General features: G+C 44.3%; 1 protein-coding gene across 3 annotated transcripts in view; it reads left to right on the top strand.

Annotated features, from left to right (window-relative positions):
* Nucleotides 1-8,933: 8,933 nt before the first annotated feature.
* RASSF8 (Ras association domain family member 8) overlaps nt 8,934-17,362 on the top strand; it is a 97,197-nt gene continuing 88,768 nt past the window's right edge. For all 3 annotated transcript variants that reach the window (XM_053921711.2, XM_024575615.4, XM_053921710.2), the window contains exon 1: nt 8,934-9,049. The gene's annotated coding sequence lies outside the window, so the exon portion shown is untranslated. The remainder of the gene's footprint in view (nt 9,050-17,362) is intronic.

The following is a 17,362-nucleotide window of genomic DNA, read 5'->3' as shown; positions in this document are numbered from 1 at the left end:
ATATGTTCAGAATGTGAGAGCTACATGTGACATTTGAGGTGATTTTATAAGCCTTTGCCACAAGAGCAATGCAGTCCCTCCTGGAAATGTGGCCCTCTTGAAAGAAGCACACTGGGGGGTACACAGGCAACAGTAGAAGGAGAAGGGGGACTCCCATTATTAGACAGCCAGACTCGCCAGTCAATGCCGGGGTTCAAAGGACCACTGTCAGATCATGCTTCCTTCTTAGAGAGGTCAAGGAGGGCAAAGGGACTTGCCCAGGGCCACAAAGTTCATTTAAGCAGGAGAACTGGCACTCCCTGGCTCACTTCTTAGGATGGTCCCTTACCTGGTAAAAGACAGAAGAGCAGGAGTTCCTTAAAATGCACACAGATAGTTATCTTAGTCAGGGGCATCTGTGGGTCATGGACAACAGTGTGGTGATTGTAGGGGGAGGGGGTGCAAGGGGACTAAATGGTAATGGAAAAAATACAATAAAAAATTTAAAATAAGTAAAATACACATAGTTATCTTAGTCACAGGCAGTTGTGGGATTCTTTCCCAAGTTGATTATAAATTAACTTGGAAACCTGTCGATTGTCCTGAAATAGGAGGCTAACTTATCTTGCTAGGTGTGCAGCCCATAATGAGGGGCACTGATGCTGCTGGGCCTGCCCCATCCTCACTCCCCGCCCCATACCCTCCGCACTCTCTGGGCGCCAGGTGCAAGGAACCTGTCGAACCCAGGTCACTACTTTTGACTTTATTCTAATCTTTTCACCTTGAACCTGTGCCAATTCTATGCTTCATTCTCTCAGCTAGTCTTGATTTTTGACTTTCTTTTTAAGTACACATTGCAGTGGTAAAGAATGCAGACTTTAAAGTTAGACTTCCTGGGTTTGAATCTCTACTCTACTACTATCTAATGATGGAATCTTGAATAAATTACTTAATATCTCTGTGCTGTGGCTCCCTGATCTATAAAATGTGTAAATAATAGTATCTACCTGACACTATATTTAAAAGCTAATATATAAGAAGCATTTAGAACAGTGCCTGCCATAGAGAATAGTAAAACAGAAAATTATAATTATTGGCTTTGCAAAAGTATCTTCTTACATAACAGCCTGAAGATAATGACAACAACACGTATGTCTCAGGCACTGTACTGAATGCTTCATACCCATTATGCCAGGTAATCACGATAATTCTTTATGTGCTAATAGTATCCTCTCTTCTCCTGCCCTTATTTTAAAAGCACAGATACCCTAGAAAGTCTCTATAAAAGCCACATCTTAAAAAAGAAGAAACAAAATTAAAGTCAGAGAACTTGAACAACAGGCCATGGTCTTTCAGGTAATAAGAAGCAGGGTCAGGACTTGAACCAAGATCGGCTTTGGTGTCTTTTCAATCTCTCTGAGAAAAGAACCTTAGGGTTCTTTTAAAGTTCTTTTATTTAAATGAGTTGCCTTTACCTCTCATACAGGTTGGGGAAACTGGGATCTCCACAGAGGCTGAAGGGCAGTGGCAGGAAGGGAATGGTCTCTCCTGGAAGGGGTCAGGCAGGGGATGACAACTCTATCGATGTCTCAGCCCATCCACCCCTGCCTTCCACTGTGCCACATTGTGAGGTACTGAGGGAGGCCACCCCCAACCCCTTGCTTGTTTTATTAAAGTATCAGGAAACATTGTTCTGATTCTGGCCAAAGTGGTAGTATAATTTCAATACCAATAGTTCCTGCAATTATTTATTTCTACCCCAGCCTTACAGTAAAGGGATTACTGTTTCCCAGATTGGAAAACAAAGTACCATTTTTCTCCCTCCCTTCAAAGCCTGTAGTAGCCAGGACCTTGTCACTCTTGCCCCACATGTGTTCCCAGTTGTCAACTTTTCTTCCATTTGTCTAAAATGATGTCTTCAGTGGAAGGTCGGGATGAAGGGCCGGGGAGGAAGAGAAGCAGAGTCACCCATTTTGCTGGAGGAACAGCATGCACCACCTTGTCCCTGCTCCTGTACCTCTTTCCCGTTCCTGTGTCTCTTCTGGAGCTCCCTCTCTGCCCCCTTCACTCCCACCTTGCACCCAAGAACCTTCACCCCAAAACTTCCAGGACAGCCTTATGGTGCTCCCCTGAAATTCATGTAAATCAATTATATAGCCTCTGTTTTTCCCAAACACCCACCAGTAGCACCCATGCTGGGCTTGGCTCATTGGGCTAAATTGGGGAAGGAGAATAGCATGGACGGGTTTTTCCTTTATTCTCTCTCCACACACTTGCCATCATATTTAGCTGTTGAACTACTAGAACATGTTGGAGAAGCTGAAGATGAATGTTTGTCATATGAAGAATAGTAGAAAAGCTGTTTGGAGACAGACTCTGAGTACATCTCCAGAGGCGGCCAGGGAAGAGAGAAGTCCTGGTGGGCAACAAAGAGACCAGCAGAGTAAAGATAAGTAGGTAAATACATTTTTACGATCAGTGGAAGAATAAAAAATGGGAGACTGGCAAGTGGGCCTCAGACATAAGCCTTACCCAAGGGTCCCTTGTTCCATCCCAGCCTCTCTGAATCTATCCTAAACTTTCCTAACATTCTTAGTTCATCTCCTGCTGGGCACTGTGCTTCAGTCCCCGAAACCACCACCAACTGCCACTCCTTGGCACAAAGGGTGGGTGAGAGAAGAGGGAGCTCCCAAGCTTATGCTAGGAGAGGTGATGTCTTCCTTGCATCTTGTACTCTGAAAATATTTTCCTTTCTAAACAAGGTCATATGTATTGTTTGGCCTCTACAGTACTTTTAGTAGCATGTTTCAGTTGTTACAGGATCATCAAAGGTTGGTCTGCAGTTCTAACCCACATATGATGTGTAGTGGATACTGGAGCCCAGCCCAGATCCCCCTCAAGGGCTGGTACATGCGTCCCTAGCTGCTGTGAGTATTCGTTGCCAACCTTAGAAGCTGCCTCACTCTCAGAGAATTACCTTTGCCTTTGGGGGAACAGAGGTACGTTGGCATAGGGGGTTACTACCAACCCAAAGAAGTGAGTGACTGACAATGGAGGTGCAGAAGGCCAGGCTCCTTGCCCCAGGGGACCAACTCCGTGGTGATTCCTGCTCTTGACTTAGCAGAGGATCAGTCTGAAGCTGGTCTCCAGCGGAGACCACATCCTTACCTAGCTTTATCCATCCTGCTCTATGCAGCCTCTCACACTCCCCTTCACCTGAAGCACGCCCTCAGTAAGTCACTTGCACAAGAATCCCTGTCTCAGGTTCCACTTCCAGGTAACCCAACCGAAGACTCATGCTTATGCCATTAGAGGGCTTTTACTGTCACCAGAGCAAATATGTCTCTAGGGAAACCAAAGGTGAGGTAAAGAGCAGCTTAACAGGATCCCAAACCAAATTTGAACATATAACCCAAGTCAGTTTATAATATTCCTGAGCCTCAGCCTAATATTTGCTCTCCTGATGAAACTACTAGACCTTTTCTATCAAATCCAAAATGAAGACTTATTTATTCATACTCTGAGGTAGTTCTCCTCTTAACTACGAATATGAATTATTATACTTACTGAATTAGATACATAACATTTGTTATTAATCAATACATTTGCTATAATTCCTAAAAACGTGGCTGAGTGATTCTAAATTATTTTGTGATAATTATTCTTATTATGATCATATAAATCTCACACTTTTAATCAGTTGCATTTTTACCCCGTGAACTGTAAAATCTGCTATTGTGATTGGCTGGGTCCCTGTTAAGGAGGTTCTGGTTAGTCTAGCAGCGTTATTATTAAACAGACCTGATTTCCAGTTTGCAATTAATAAAAATGTAATTAAATACATGAAGGCAAAGCAGAAGATAATTTAATCTTTCTGCTGTGACTCAGAGGTCATACCAGGGCCATCGTTATAAGCCTCAGTTACAGTATTGCAGAAGTGTAGGGACACTGGTGAGTGGTATTCAGGCTGAAAGAATGCCAGGTAGACCAGATTTTGACTCCATGTACTTACAACATCAGCTACCACATTCACTGATTTCCCCAACACACTGATCTTGGAGAGTAAGCTCGTGTAGAATCCCCTACAGTTAATTCCAGCTGACTAAATCCATTCTTCTAAGCCTACAATTAAAAAACCAAGACTGTTTCATTTTCATTGGGTTATCCTCTCAAAAAACATCTACCTAAATAAAGACAAAATCACTTTTTAAATTCTATTTCTGAATACATTTGGTTGTATCCCTTCTGGCAGAATGTGTTGTGGTTTCCATTTATTTTCTTTCCATATTATACTTCATTGTTTAGCAAATATACTGATCATCCCCCTCCTGCCCAATCGGATTATTAGAGGGTCTCTTGATGATTTGGTAACTAAATATTTTTTTAAGAAGAAACTATCATTAAATTTAAAATTTCTACATATCTGAGTACTGTTGGTTGTTTCGAGAAAGCCCATTTATGTTGGTCAAATAAATCACAATATCTACAGATCTTTGCAGTGTTTCAGTATGTATATAAGATTTTCCTTAGGAACGGGAAAGAATACCATATTTTCTTGCTTTTTACACACACATATACCAAAGGGGAGAGATAACCTTTTTCTTTTCCTTCCAAACGTATCACTAATAGTGACTAAATAAAGGCTTGAAAGATAGGCTGAATAACTCTAAACGACCCCATTGGTACACATTCTAGCATATGACTAGGCTTCAATATAGTCTTGATGTCAAGACTATACCAGTACCCCACCATCAGACACACAAATAAGGAGTTTTCCTGGAAGCCCTACACAACACCCTCCATACACATACCATTGGCCTATACTTAGTAACGCTTATCTGAGAGGAAGGTTGTGAAACAAAATTTTTCACTGGGCACAAAGTCAGGGTTTTGTTACTAAGAAAGAAGGGAGAAAGGCAGCTAGCATTATCTGTCTCATTTTCTTTTGTAGGGTATGTTTCCTAAAATGAACTGTGAGCTCATAGAAGGCTGAAATTATATCAAATTGATTTTTGTAATCCTGGACCTAGCACAATACCATAGCTTATTATGTTTCCTTTTATGTTTATTAATTAAAGAAAAAAAGGAATCTTAGCTAGTTATAGTTTAGAATGAAGAAGATCAAAGAAAATTACAACACATGAGCAGGTGGCGGTAATTTATTCCATTTATATTGTCATTCATTTGTTTAATTGTTATTTCATTTAATAACTGAGTTCCCAGTCTGAGCCAGGCCCTCTGGCAGGCTTGGGGATTACGGTGATAAGAACAACAGTCCCTGGTTTCAAGAAGTGGGTAGGGGTGAGCTTGGAGAGGAGAGTGACGGCTCCACAAGCCAAGGAGCAAGTTCAGGGTAATGTCAGAGGAGGGTTGAGAAGCCGTCCTGAACCACTGTTTGAGAGGTCACAGAGCTCCAAGTAGTCTGGGTGAAACAGAGAGTGGAGAAAGAAGTAGGGAAAAAGAAAGAGGGGTGGGGCTACATAAAAAAGAAACTGATATTATATGCACAAATCCCTAATTTATTCCTCCCAGCACACACACCTATTTGCTGTGACAAAAATGTTTGTCTCTCCCTTGGACATCCTCATGAAAGGATTTCCCGACACTTTGCCCCATGTGGATCTGACCCACTGACGAGCTTCTAGGCTGGCCTAAACTGCAGTCGCAACTTTGTTCCATGGACCGTGTGTAAGCATGGAGCACCTGTCTTCTCAGCAAGCCATCTGACAGGGTGATGTCCGTGGTGGACCAGTTTGGGAAATGCTGGGCCAGACATGTATTTCTCAAACTTGGCAATATGACTTGCCAGGGAGGGATTCCCAGAGAAAGGGATTTATACCCAGGAACTGCAGATGTGAACCTGGTTTTCTTAGTGTTAATACCCTGGATTTCAGTTTCATAAGTAACCAGATGGACCCATGATTTGGTTGAACTAAGGGATGACCATTTCGGCAAATCCCTTTGATGATTTGACTAGTAATAGGGACACTGCCATCTCTTCCTGCAAATAATTCAATTCAGTTCATAGCATATAGGACTAGAAACATATCTATACCAATTCCTATTATCTTCGTCTACCTAGATTAAGACATGGTCCCTTAACCATGAAGCAGAAGTCATAAAGAGAGAGAGAGATCTGAAGATGCTATTCCATTGGCCTTGAAGATAGGGGAAGAAGCCACAAGCCAAGAAGTGCAGATGGCAGCTAGATGCTGGGAAAGGCAAGGAAATGGATTTTCCCTTAGACCCTCCAGGTAGAACATAGCCCACACCTTGATTTTAGGATTTCTGACCTCCAGAACTGTAAGATAACACATTCTTGTTGTTTTTAGCCACTAATTAATAGTAACTTGTTTATAGTTAGCAACAGAAAATTAATTATACATAATTATATATCTCTAGGTGCTACCCCTCCAGCCCCCCACCCCCACCCCATTCATTCCCACTGCTTTCCACATAAGTCTCTCTCCCTTGGTATTCTCCTCTTTTCTGTATCTATCCTTTCAGATTCTTTTCTTGGAATTCAAATCTGATTATGTTGAAGGGCTTGAAGTGCATGAACACTCACTGATTTCTAGTTAGGTTACTTTTGGGGAATATAATTAGAAACCAGAAATAGTTGTTTACAGCTCCTGTCAAGGACACTTGGTGTGATCTGAGGGAGGCTTAATAGGGATGTGATTACAGCTAAGAAAGCTTAAAACAAATTGCACTACACACTGAAGAAAGAATGCGTCAACCACATGGGACTGAGGTAGGGAACAGATTTATCTGGATTTATCCAGGATTGGACAGGGGCAAATTGACTGACTTCAACAGCCATCAGTAAGGCACATTCCAGTTTATAGGTGGGGCTACGTCAACACTAGTGAGTGCTTCTTCAGTGACCATGGTTATCCAATCGTAGTACATTGCATCCTGACTTACATGCTAGTCTCATGAACGCTGGATGTCATGAGTCAGGCAACTTGTTCATCCCTGGTTGCACGATAAAGTCGATGTCAGGTCCCTACTGGTGACCAACAGAAATTGTACTAAGGCTCTTCTACTTGGTATGATCCAGAATCCTGGTTTAACAATAGCCATACTCCTGCCCACTATCACAGACCACCACAAAAGAGGGATGACTATAACAACAACAAAAACGGAGGAAAGTTGGACGAAGGAAGGAGAGGTCAACATTTGCAAATGACACGAAGATGGAGATTAAAATTTTCCATGAGACTTGGCAATTTAGGTGGTGACTGAATGTTCATTCGAGTGAAAGGTTGACGAGGGAATGAGAGCTTAGGAAATTGTTGCGTTAAGGTTGGAAAACTCTGAGAAAAGGATCCTTGCCCTACAGAATCATCTTTAAACGATTAAGTTCCCTTGGTTTTCACATTGGAATCAAAGAGAACTCGTCTTCTCCCCCAATCCTCCAAATGTTGCTTGGCCAAATCTGAGTCTTACCATTACCATTTCTCTCTCCTCAGTTAACCTCTGAGATAGACGAACTAAAGAGCTGTTCAGTAACTAAAGGTCGAAAAACAAAACCAAAGGCCTACAAACCCAAACTCAAGACAAACAAAATACATCAGGCCCTGGGTAAGATGAGCTGTAACAAGTTGTGCTTCAAATTTAATATCCTTGTTTTGATGATTAAAAAAAAAGTATCTGGAGAATTAAAAGGGGCATTTTTATCATTGGAATGCTTTCTTGCATCTCATGCATTATTTTCACCCCCCACTTCCGTGCAAATTAATAGCTGTTGCAGTTACGGGCATGTGTGAGCACAAGCTGGACCAAAGTCTGAATTTAGTCCAGTGGCTGGAGTAATTGCATACCAAAAAAAAAAAAAAAAAAAAAAAAAAAAAAAAAAAGTAGAATAGTGGAAACAATACACATATCTGCATTTCTAGACGAAAGCACTGTTTCTTTCCTTCCTTAACTATCTGATACATTTAAAGGGAGGTAAGAGGAGGGAGGGTCCAGCATCTGAGCCCAGATCTTTCTAAACTTGGTTACTCATGTCTGATTCATTCCCTGTTTTTTGTGATTTCTGTCTCTGTCATTGCCTGCTGCTGAGGAGGGGGTTCGCTGAATCACTGCCACTCCAGACCAAAGCAATTCAAACCGGGTCCTGGAGGTTGGCAGGGCTTTTTTTTGCCTTGTTTTGTCTGCGGGGAAAGCCGCCTACTTTCCGGGGTGACCGTAGAGGGCAGTTTTACGAGAGTCACCCCGGGCTATGGAAGATTTTGCTCTCGTGAGAGTCCGGGAGGCACTGGTCATTCTCACCATTTTGGCTCTCCGGCCCACAGGCCCCCGTGGCCTGGGAGTGGGTTCCGGGCGGAGAGGCAGCGGGGGCCGGAGCGAGCGCGGCCCCGTGGGCCCGAGCGGCCCTACCGTGCTCCCCGCCGTTTTAAAAGCTCCCACAATGCAGCGCTGGCGTCCCAGTTCCGTTACAAGGTCTCAGCCCGCGCCGGCGAACCGGCGAGGCGCGGGTGGGGGGGACGGGGAGCCGCGGCTGTAACCCGAGCGCCCGGCCGAGGGGGGCGCCCCGCACCGCTCCTCGCGCGCGCTCAGACCGCGGCACGGCGAGGGGCGGAGCCGCCGGCCGCCCGGCCCGGCCCCCGGCCCGGCCCCCAGCCCAGAGACGCCGGCCGCCGGAGCGAGCCGGCCGCCAACTCCGCTGCCCGCGCTCGCTGGGGCCCCGCACCGCGCCCGCCGCCCGGCTCTCTGCCCTACCACGCCCGCCCTCCCGCAGAAGCGGCGGCGGGGCCGGGGGCGGCTCCCGCCCGCTGCGGCGCCGCCGCTGCCCGCGCCCGCACACTCCGGCAGCCCCGCCGGGGCGTCCCCACTCACCTAGCGCCGGCCGGGGAGGTGCGCGGAGGGACGCGCCCGGGCCTCCCTCCCGTGCGGAGCGCGGTCCGCGGGGCGCCGCAGGCGGAGGCGCGCGGAGCTGCGTGGCCGGGGACGCGTGGCCGGGGACGGCGCTGGGCGGCTGCGGGGCTGCGGGCGCCGCCGCGTCCCCAGCGCCCGGGCCAGTGCTGCCTGGCGGCCTGCGGGGGCGGCGCAGTTGCGAAACTGAGTGAGTATTAACTTTACTCTGCGGCCGCGATTTCTGGCCAGCGTCTGGGATCCTTCATTCCTCCTCCCTATACCCGCGAGTCCCTGATCCCCTCTCTGCACCTGGGGCTTCTTCGCCCGTTCTGCCCCCAGCTCACTTCCTCCCGTTCACCTTTCCCCTGCTGCATTCTCTTTTGCGTGTTCTCCCCGCCGCACACGCGCGCCTGCCTGAAAAGTACGAGCTCGTTCCTCGCTTCTCCGTTTCCTCCCAGTGTCCTTGGCAAGGGAGTTTAGAGGCCACTTTTGTTGGGAAGGGAAATGTATGTCTGGTTTCTCTAATGTTTTTTCCTCCAAATGGAAATCGGATGTTCGCTTGCTGGGTGGCGGGTTAGTGAAACGCTTATTTTCTCCTCTGAAACGGTGATTGGTTTATAGGTTTTTAAATTTTGTCTTCACGATGAAGCCTCCACCGTCCCTATTCCCCTTGGCTGCCAACCCGTATAGGGAGGGGAGTCCAGAAGAGGGGACTTTCGAAGTAATTCCTTTTTTTGCACGCTAGAAACTTTGAGAGGGTAAATCGTAGGAAACTTAAGATTTCGCTTGAAAGGGCGTGAACTTTGAATGTGGATCCTTGTGCGGCACTGAGTCTTACGAGCCGAGTACCTGGTTTATCATCGAGCGTTGCGTTGTTATTTTAGCATCATAGAGCCGCCTGGTGTTGCTAAATCACTACTTTCTCAGCATCAAATGGCATCTTGAGCAGTGCAGGCATGGGATATAATTGCGGGTCAGTATTGACCCTGATGTTTTAGGGATTTAGAAGGGAAAAGATATGCAGGGCACGATTCATAGCTGATTGAAACCCGTCAGGTTAGCCTTGTCAATACAACAAAGCATTGCATTTTTAAAAATTACTCCAGCCTGGTGATGGCGAGGACCAACATTTATGGATTTTCCAGTATAACGTGGCTCAGCAGTTCTTCGTTAGATCTGTTGTGTCCCCAGGAAGCGCCTTTTAATATGTATAGAGCTCTGCTTTTCTGTCAGTTGGATTAAGTACTCATTTTGGTAGGAGACCTCAGATAGGTTTTTTTTTTCTCTTTTTCTTTTGTAAAGTCTTTCATCTTTCGGTTGCCAGGAGTTAGCAATCATGTTATAAAGGAACAGAACATGGGAAGCTTTCTTAATGGATTTTCAGCCTCCTGTCCTTTGCGTGGTTGAGGCAGTAGTGAATGCCAGCTAGCCCCCTGCAGGAAGAGGTGGACACAAAAATCAGGACACAGGACACAGCGTTATCATTTTGGAGGGTGGTTTGTGAGTATTTACCTTTTAGCAGGCACATTAATGGCACTTTTAATTTTATTTATCTCTGTGGAGAACTCTCTGCAAGCCATAAAAATTACATGTGACCATACCCTCCATTAAGAAGACTCAACATAATTTGATGATTATTCTATTGAAGTATCAGACCCAACAAAATGTAATTTGTAATGTAGATGACAAAACCTTTCAAAATCCCCCCCTTCCTCATTTTCTCTTTTTTGTAAGAGTCTCAAGCTGGTACTTTCAGTAATAGACACAATTGGCAGTAATGCATTTAGTTCTTTCCTTCCAGGCTCATTAATCAAGCCCAATTTCTGGGTTTCAATAACTGAGGCGGACATCGGAGAGCTGAGAGAGAGGAAAAGGGAGGGGCAGATGGAGAGCAAACCATGGGACTGTGCAGATAGAAAAGGTATTTCAGTTTGCCCAAGTGTCAGCATGCTTCAGGGAAAAGCAATTGAAAAGGAGAGAATGTTTAAGTGTTTTTAGGGTGCATGTTTACTGAATTTGACATTTGGTTGAGGTATCTGGGAATTGCAGATTTTAAATTCTTTGTGGTTGTGGTGTCATTTCTGTTGCTTAATATTTTTTTAAGTTTTTGCTTTTTTTATATAAATCACAGTCCTTGGCTTTTTTAGCCTTCTGCCCTGGGTGGCTTGCATTTTTGATGTGAATGCCTTGTTCATTTTGAGAAATGATTCGTTTTTCAGAATTCTTGCTCATTAATTGATCTACCTTATGTTGATGTATGTAATGACTCAACAGTAAAAATATTGTTTGCTGCTGGTTATTGTTGCTCTTTTCATTATGGTTGATTCCTGGCACAATGGCTTTGATATTTATGGTAAAACATTAAGGTTCTAGATATCTTGCTATATTCAAAAGATTGCAGAGTTCTTTGCAGGTATAGATGGGAGTGGGAAAGGAAAACATTATGCATTAAATCTGAGGACTTGGATTTAAGAAATAACGTATCACCTGGTTTACTCTCCTTGGGTGCTAGCTTGCTCCAACCATCAACAGTCTTCAAAATTCAGAGTGTAGAGATAGTTTCCAAGAACTTTGTATAGTGGAAAGAATGCTTACCCCACAGCCAGCCAGCCAGCCAGACTTGAGTGGCAGGTGTGATTTTGTTACTCCAAGCTGAATGAGTATGGCCATGCTACGTTAGCCTCTGTGATCTACAGATTGCTTTCTGTGAAATGGGGATACTCAGAGGGGAGCTGGGATAAGTAGGAGACCTAATGTAGTTCCTGGCACATCTTAGCCAGTGAATGGCAGCATCTCAGACTTCTCCAGAACTGAGCTCTTGATTATGGAGCCTTTCAAATTGTTTCTGCTGGTTTTTTTTTTTTTTATCTCATCCATCCAGAGTGGCTCAAGCCAGAAGGCTCCAGTCAGTTATCCTTTACTCTCTTTTTTGTTCTGTCACCCCCTACCCAACCAGTTTGTCACAAATTCCTACCCACTTTTCTGGCGAAATCTCTCTTGAACCTGTCTGATTTTTCCGTCTCCATCATGCTACCATTCTAGGTCAAGCCACCATCATCTTTCCCAACTGCACACACTCTGCATCCATTCTGATCTCTTTTCCCATGCATCCTGAAAAAGAAAGAGACGTCACTTAGCTGTTTAAAGCTCTTAGGAAACACATTTATACTTGAGATAAATACAGAATCTTCCGCAGGCCCACAAGGTCCCGTGCGGTTTGGCCCATGCATGCCATCTTCATCTCTTGTCAGCACTTTGCAGTTGCCCAGCGGACCCCCGAGGGCTGGTGCTCAGGCTGCTGGTCTCTCTTATTTTATGACCATCTCCTTGAGTAAGTTCCTGGCCTGGATGCTGGTTCAAATATCCCTTTATAAAGTCTTCTCTGAGAAGGCCATCCTTAGCATCATGTAATTAGAACCTCTTTGTTTTCTCCCTAACGGCACGATCATCTTTTCCCTTAGTATTTTTCACAATTTATAATTATATTATTTAATTGTTTAATGTTTCTCTCTTGCCTTGAGAGCAGGAAAAATGCCTGGTTTACTCGCCAGTCTATACCCACAGCCTGGGGAGGGGGCGTGTTGCATGTGTATGTAGTGGGTGCTCAATAGTTACTGTTATAATGAATAAGATAGTACTACCAGTTTATATTTTGTTTTGATTGCCTTCTTATCACTGTTAAATCTGCTTTTCATAACAGAAAAGCCAGACCAGTAGTCTCCTGTGTTCCTTTTTTGCTGATTTCATGTATAACATGAAACAACCTTTGCAGATGTAAGGTGAAATTAATGCATTTGGGCTCTGTGGAAAAATTTGTAGTCATAAATTGAGACACCTTTTAATTAGCGTTACCCTTGTGATTTTTCTGTTGTAGATAATCCTTTTTTCTAGGTACATCATTAAAATAATTATGCTTTTTTCATCAGCACAGGATTGCTGAAAGAAAAAAAAAATCTTACCCTATCACTGTTTTACACACGTCATGTGATAACACGTTAGTCAGCAGCTATGGATTGCTCAGTGCTCGATTTGAAAAGAAGGCAGGGAAAACTGTGGTAGAAAAATGAGTTACAGCCCTGAGGGTTTTAGCACTGTCCCGCTGTTGGTTTGACTGGTATAAGTAGCTAGATTTCATGCAACCATTTGTTAAGGTAGAAGAGACCTGTAGTTGGTTAAAAATGGGAGCCACCTAGACGTCTGGAAGTTTTTTCCCCTGTCTCACTAAAGCATTTCTTGTCTTAGCCAAAAAAAGTCTCATGACTTTTGAAGGCCAAGGAAGGTTTAAAGCTTTGAGTATTTTTTGTCATGTGGTTGCTCTTTACACAATGTTAGTTTGATGAACTTACAACTCTGAAATACTTAAGTCTTCATTATGAGTGTTTCTAGTCTCTGTTTCTTACATAATCACTAACACTTTCTTTTTGACTTGTCTTTAGGACTGTAGTTTCCTTTTAGAATTTTTCCTTACACCCTTAGAGCATAATTCCAATTCTTTTCTAGTTTTGTATCTTGTAGGCCACTAAGTATACAGGGAACTTGGCAGCTGATTCTAGCTCTTTCAGGATTTATTTCTTCATACTCAACCCCTGGATTTCCCCCAAAATTTATACCTCTGAGTGGTCTGGACCCTAAGTCTTTGCTGCCAGAAGCTGGGTGCCCTTGGGTTGGGAGAATAGGGAGAATTAAAGTAGCATTTTTAAACTCTATTCTTTGCCCCGTGTTCTCACAAAAGAGGAGTGAATAATTTACCTGCTCAAAATCATAAGAAGGAACCTGAAGATTTTCATAAATTCACTTCACTCAAGGAAATGGTTCCTGTTACACCCTCGTTTTCCCAGCCTTTATTTTCTAGACAGGAAGGCATGACAAGATTGAGATCTCCTCCCCAGCCGGACCCTTTACCATGCCTTGCTGCTTATCTAGATCTGATTTCACTTGTATAAAAACATTGGGGGTGGGGCTGGAGAGGGGCACACCATCTGATCTGTCCCTGTGGTCGGCCTCTGTGCCCCCAGGACATTTGCATCGTGAGTAGCCACCACTGTGGAGGAGGAGAAAGTTATGGTTGGAGCCCTTGTTATTTTTTCCTTCATGTATATATGCTTAGTGGTTACTTTACGTGACCTTGAGCAAGTTTCCTGGAGCTTTTTAGTACCAATAATATTTATTACCTATTTATTTCACAGCCTTGCTTTAGGATTTAGAAAACTTATTTTGGGCTTTCTTTTCTTTTTTTGGTCATATTCAGGTATTTCAGAAAGCTTATTACAATGAACTCTAGTGCTGTCCAAGTATTTCGCATTTAGAAAAATGTTTTGTGAGAGAAAGTTGACCTTCAGCTGCACCCAAAATCAACGTCTTGCCCCCCAACCCCAACACACAGAACCAAAGGACCAGGCCAAGACCAGAACTTGAACATCGGAACCCTTTGAGAAGCCAGGAGTCCGTTGTCTGGGAAGATCTGAGGCTGCCGACACCCTTTATCATAAGTGCCAAGTTCCAAGGTCCTCCAGTTAAAACGTGCCCCACCAGCACTCCCGCATCCCTGTTCCCCGTCCCCTAAAGACCATTAGCCTGGTCCAGCAAGATGGATTTGAGGCACCATTAGGTCTTCCATCCTCGTGGTTGGCTCCTTCTCAATTAATAAGCCTTTTCTCACTCCAAGGAAGGAAAGAAGGATTTTGTTATTCAGTGGCATATGTTTTACTCTTTGTTTTCATAAGAAGTCAGATATATAGACTAGAACAAGAGAAGAGCTATGATAGTTTCCACCACGTTTAATTCATGGGAGTGATGTACCTTGTCACTCTTATTAACTCTCATTGGCTTCTGAGAGCTAAGTCATGTTCTTTTTTCATTCTAGAAATGTATTGGGAAATCACTTAAAATTAAACTATTCTTCCAGATATAAGTATATACATTGAAAAAAAATTGTGTTCCCTTAATGGGTAGATATTGGACAGAAAAGTAAGATCTTACTCTTATTTTTGCTTAAAATTTTTGAATACATTTATAATTTGTAAAACCCCACTCTAGAAATACTATTTCAAGATAGGTTGAGAATGTTTTGCAATGTTTAAGGTAAAACTTGGCCATTTCTAAAGCAAGTTCAATACCCCATGCCACTAGATGTCAGGAAATCGAACCTGCAACCCTTCCGGTCTACGGACAATGCTCCAGCCAAGTAGGTACACTGGCCAGGGTGCTCAAGTCTCCCTTGGTATTGCTGCTCCTTCTAGCTGTCTCCTTTATCAGCCATCTCCTTACTAGAGTTATCTGTGTGTAATGCGTCTACTACTTTACCTGCCAGCTCACTCCCCAGCCAGGTACCATTTCTTAGACACGTTTCTTGCCACAGATGCCAATATCTTAATTGCCAAAATCAATGGAAACTTTTTACCCCTAATATAACCAAAGCCTTTTGTAGCATTTTACACTGTTGGGCTAGTTCCCTCTGTCTTGAAACTTCTTCTTGACTTCCTGCCACCATTCTTTTCTTGTTCTTTCATTCATTCAAAAATGAACTACATGCCTTTCCATTTATGGGGCTATAGCAGAGAACAAAACACACAGAATTCCTGCTCTCATGGAAAGTGTCCTCTCCTCAGGGGAGTTAGATCACAAATGAATGAGTGATTTTATATTTTTTTAATACGATAAATGCTTTGGAGAAAAAAAAATGAAGCATGGTGAAAGAATCGAAAATGCTGGCAGTGGGAGTGCAGGTGTTACTTGGTATTGGATGAGCAGGAAGACCTCCCTCATGAGAGCACATTTGGGTAGAAACCGTAAGGAAGCAAAGGAGCTACCTCTGTAACTGGAGGAAGTGCGCTCCACATGGAGGTAGAGGGGCTGGGAGTGCAGAGGCCTTGGAGCGGGTGCACACCGGTGTGCCCACATCACAGCAGTCAGGGCGGTGAGGTTGGGGTTGAGGAGGGGCAGTAGCAGGAGATGAGGCAGAAGAGATAGCGGCGGCCCCTGTTCTAGGGCCTAGCTGTGACAAGGATCTTGATTTTTACTCTTGAGTGAGAAGACAGTTGTGGGTCTTAAAGGAATGGATGGATTGGCGGGTAGCATGGAGTATTAGGGAAGAATGTGAACTCTGGAGCTGGCTGCCTGGGTTAAAATCCCAGCCCTGAACTCACCGGCTCTCTGACCATAGAGTAGTAGTGTAACTGCCCTCTGTCTGCCCCATCGGTAACATGGGGATAGAAGTGATACCTATCTCATAGTGTTGTGAGGATCACATGAGTTAATTTTTGTAAAGAATGGCAGGTAGAAAGTGTTAAAAAAGTATAGTGCTTGTTAAATAAAATTAGTAAGATTGAAAAGCCTCACTTTGCTGCCCTGTGGAAAGGGCTTGTCCAGGGGAATTAAGAATAGAATTAGGAAGCCAAGACATGGAAACAACCTAAGAATCCATCAGTGGATGAGTGGATAAAGAAAATGTGGTTTACATACACAACTGCATACTCAGCCAGAAAAAAAGAAGGAAATCCTGCCATTTGCAACAACACGGATGGACCTCGAGGGCATTATACTACGTGCAATAAGTCAGAGAAAGACGAATACCGCGTAATCTCACTTACATGTGCAACAGTGAAAAAACAAACAAAAACCACTGAGCTCGCAGACACAGAGCACAAACTGGTGGTTGCGAGAGGCCAGGGGGTGGGGAGGGAAGGGTATGGGCAAAAAGATACAGACTTCCAGTTTTAAGATAAGTAAGTCCTGGGATACAATGTACACCATGGTGACTTAAAAAAGATGATAACTAGAAGCAGGAAGACCAGTTAGGTGATTGCAGCGATTCACACAGGGGAGGGCTGAGATGCCCTGTTAGTGGTGGAGGTGGGGATGACCTGTCGACTAAAGGATTAGATCTGCTTCGCCTCCCATCTCTGACCTTCCTAAGACTTCTTTGATGGCTCCTTCTCTGCTGTTTGACCAGGGGTTCTCAAACACAGTGCTACTATTTGGAACTATGCGGGGGTATTTTTTGGTTGGCGCAGAGACTAGGTTGTGGATATTTCCTGTGTTTAGTGGGCAGGGGCTGGGCCAAGGTCCTGTGTGGTGAAGACTTGCCCCTTGCAATTCGCTAATAGCATTCCGGTTGAGAAATGTTTCTTTAGACCTTCTCACCATGTCTCCTCACCACTCGCAAGCCCAGGATTTCCTAACCCCCAGTCCTGTGTGGGCAGCAGGTATCCTGTAAGCTGCCTGTTATTTTCCCCCAACATGTTCTTTGTTAATGTGCATTCTAGGCTGGGGGGTGAGCATTTTCATCAAGTTCCTAGAAGTGTCCATAACCTGAGAATGTACAAATTCCTGTTATGAGTGGTCTCACCCACTTTCGTGGTTTTTGCTCCAGCCTGTGTGGTGGCGGACTTCCATATTTGTCCCGGCAGAGCTCTGTCCTCTGACTGCTGGACCCCTCTCTGCTCAACCATGCAGTGGTTCCTCTTCACGTCTCCTAACGTCTTCCTTTATTTCCTGCCTGGGTTTGTAGCCCCATCATCCA

This window comes from Desmodus rotundus, chromosome 3, assembly GCF_022682495.2.
Source record: "Desmodus rotundus isolate HL8 chromosome 3, HLdesRot8A.1, whole genome shotgun sequence".
Lineage (NCBI taxonomy): Eukaryota > Metazoa > Chordata > Mammalia > Chiroptera > Phyllostomidae > Desmodus > Desmodus rotundus.
Note: the sequence above shows the minus strand (reverse complement) of the source record. Positions and strands in the feature narration are given on the sequence as shown.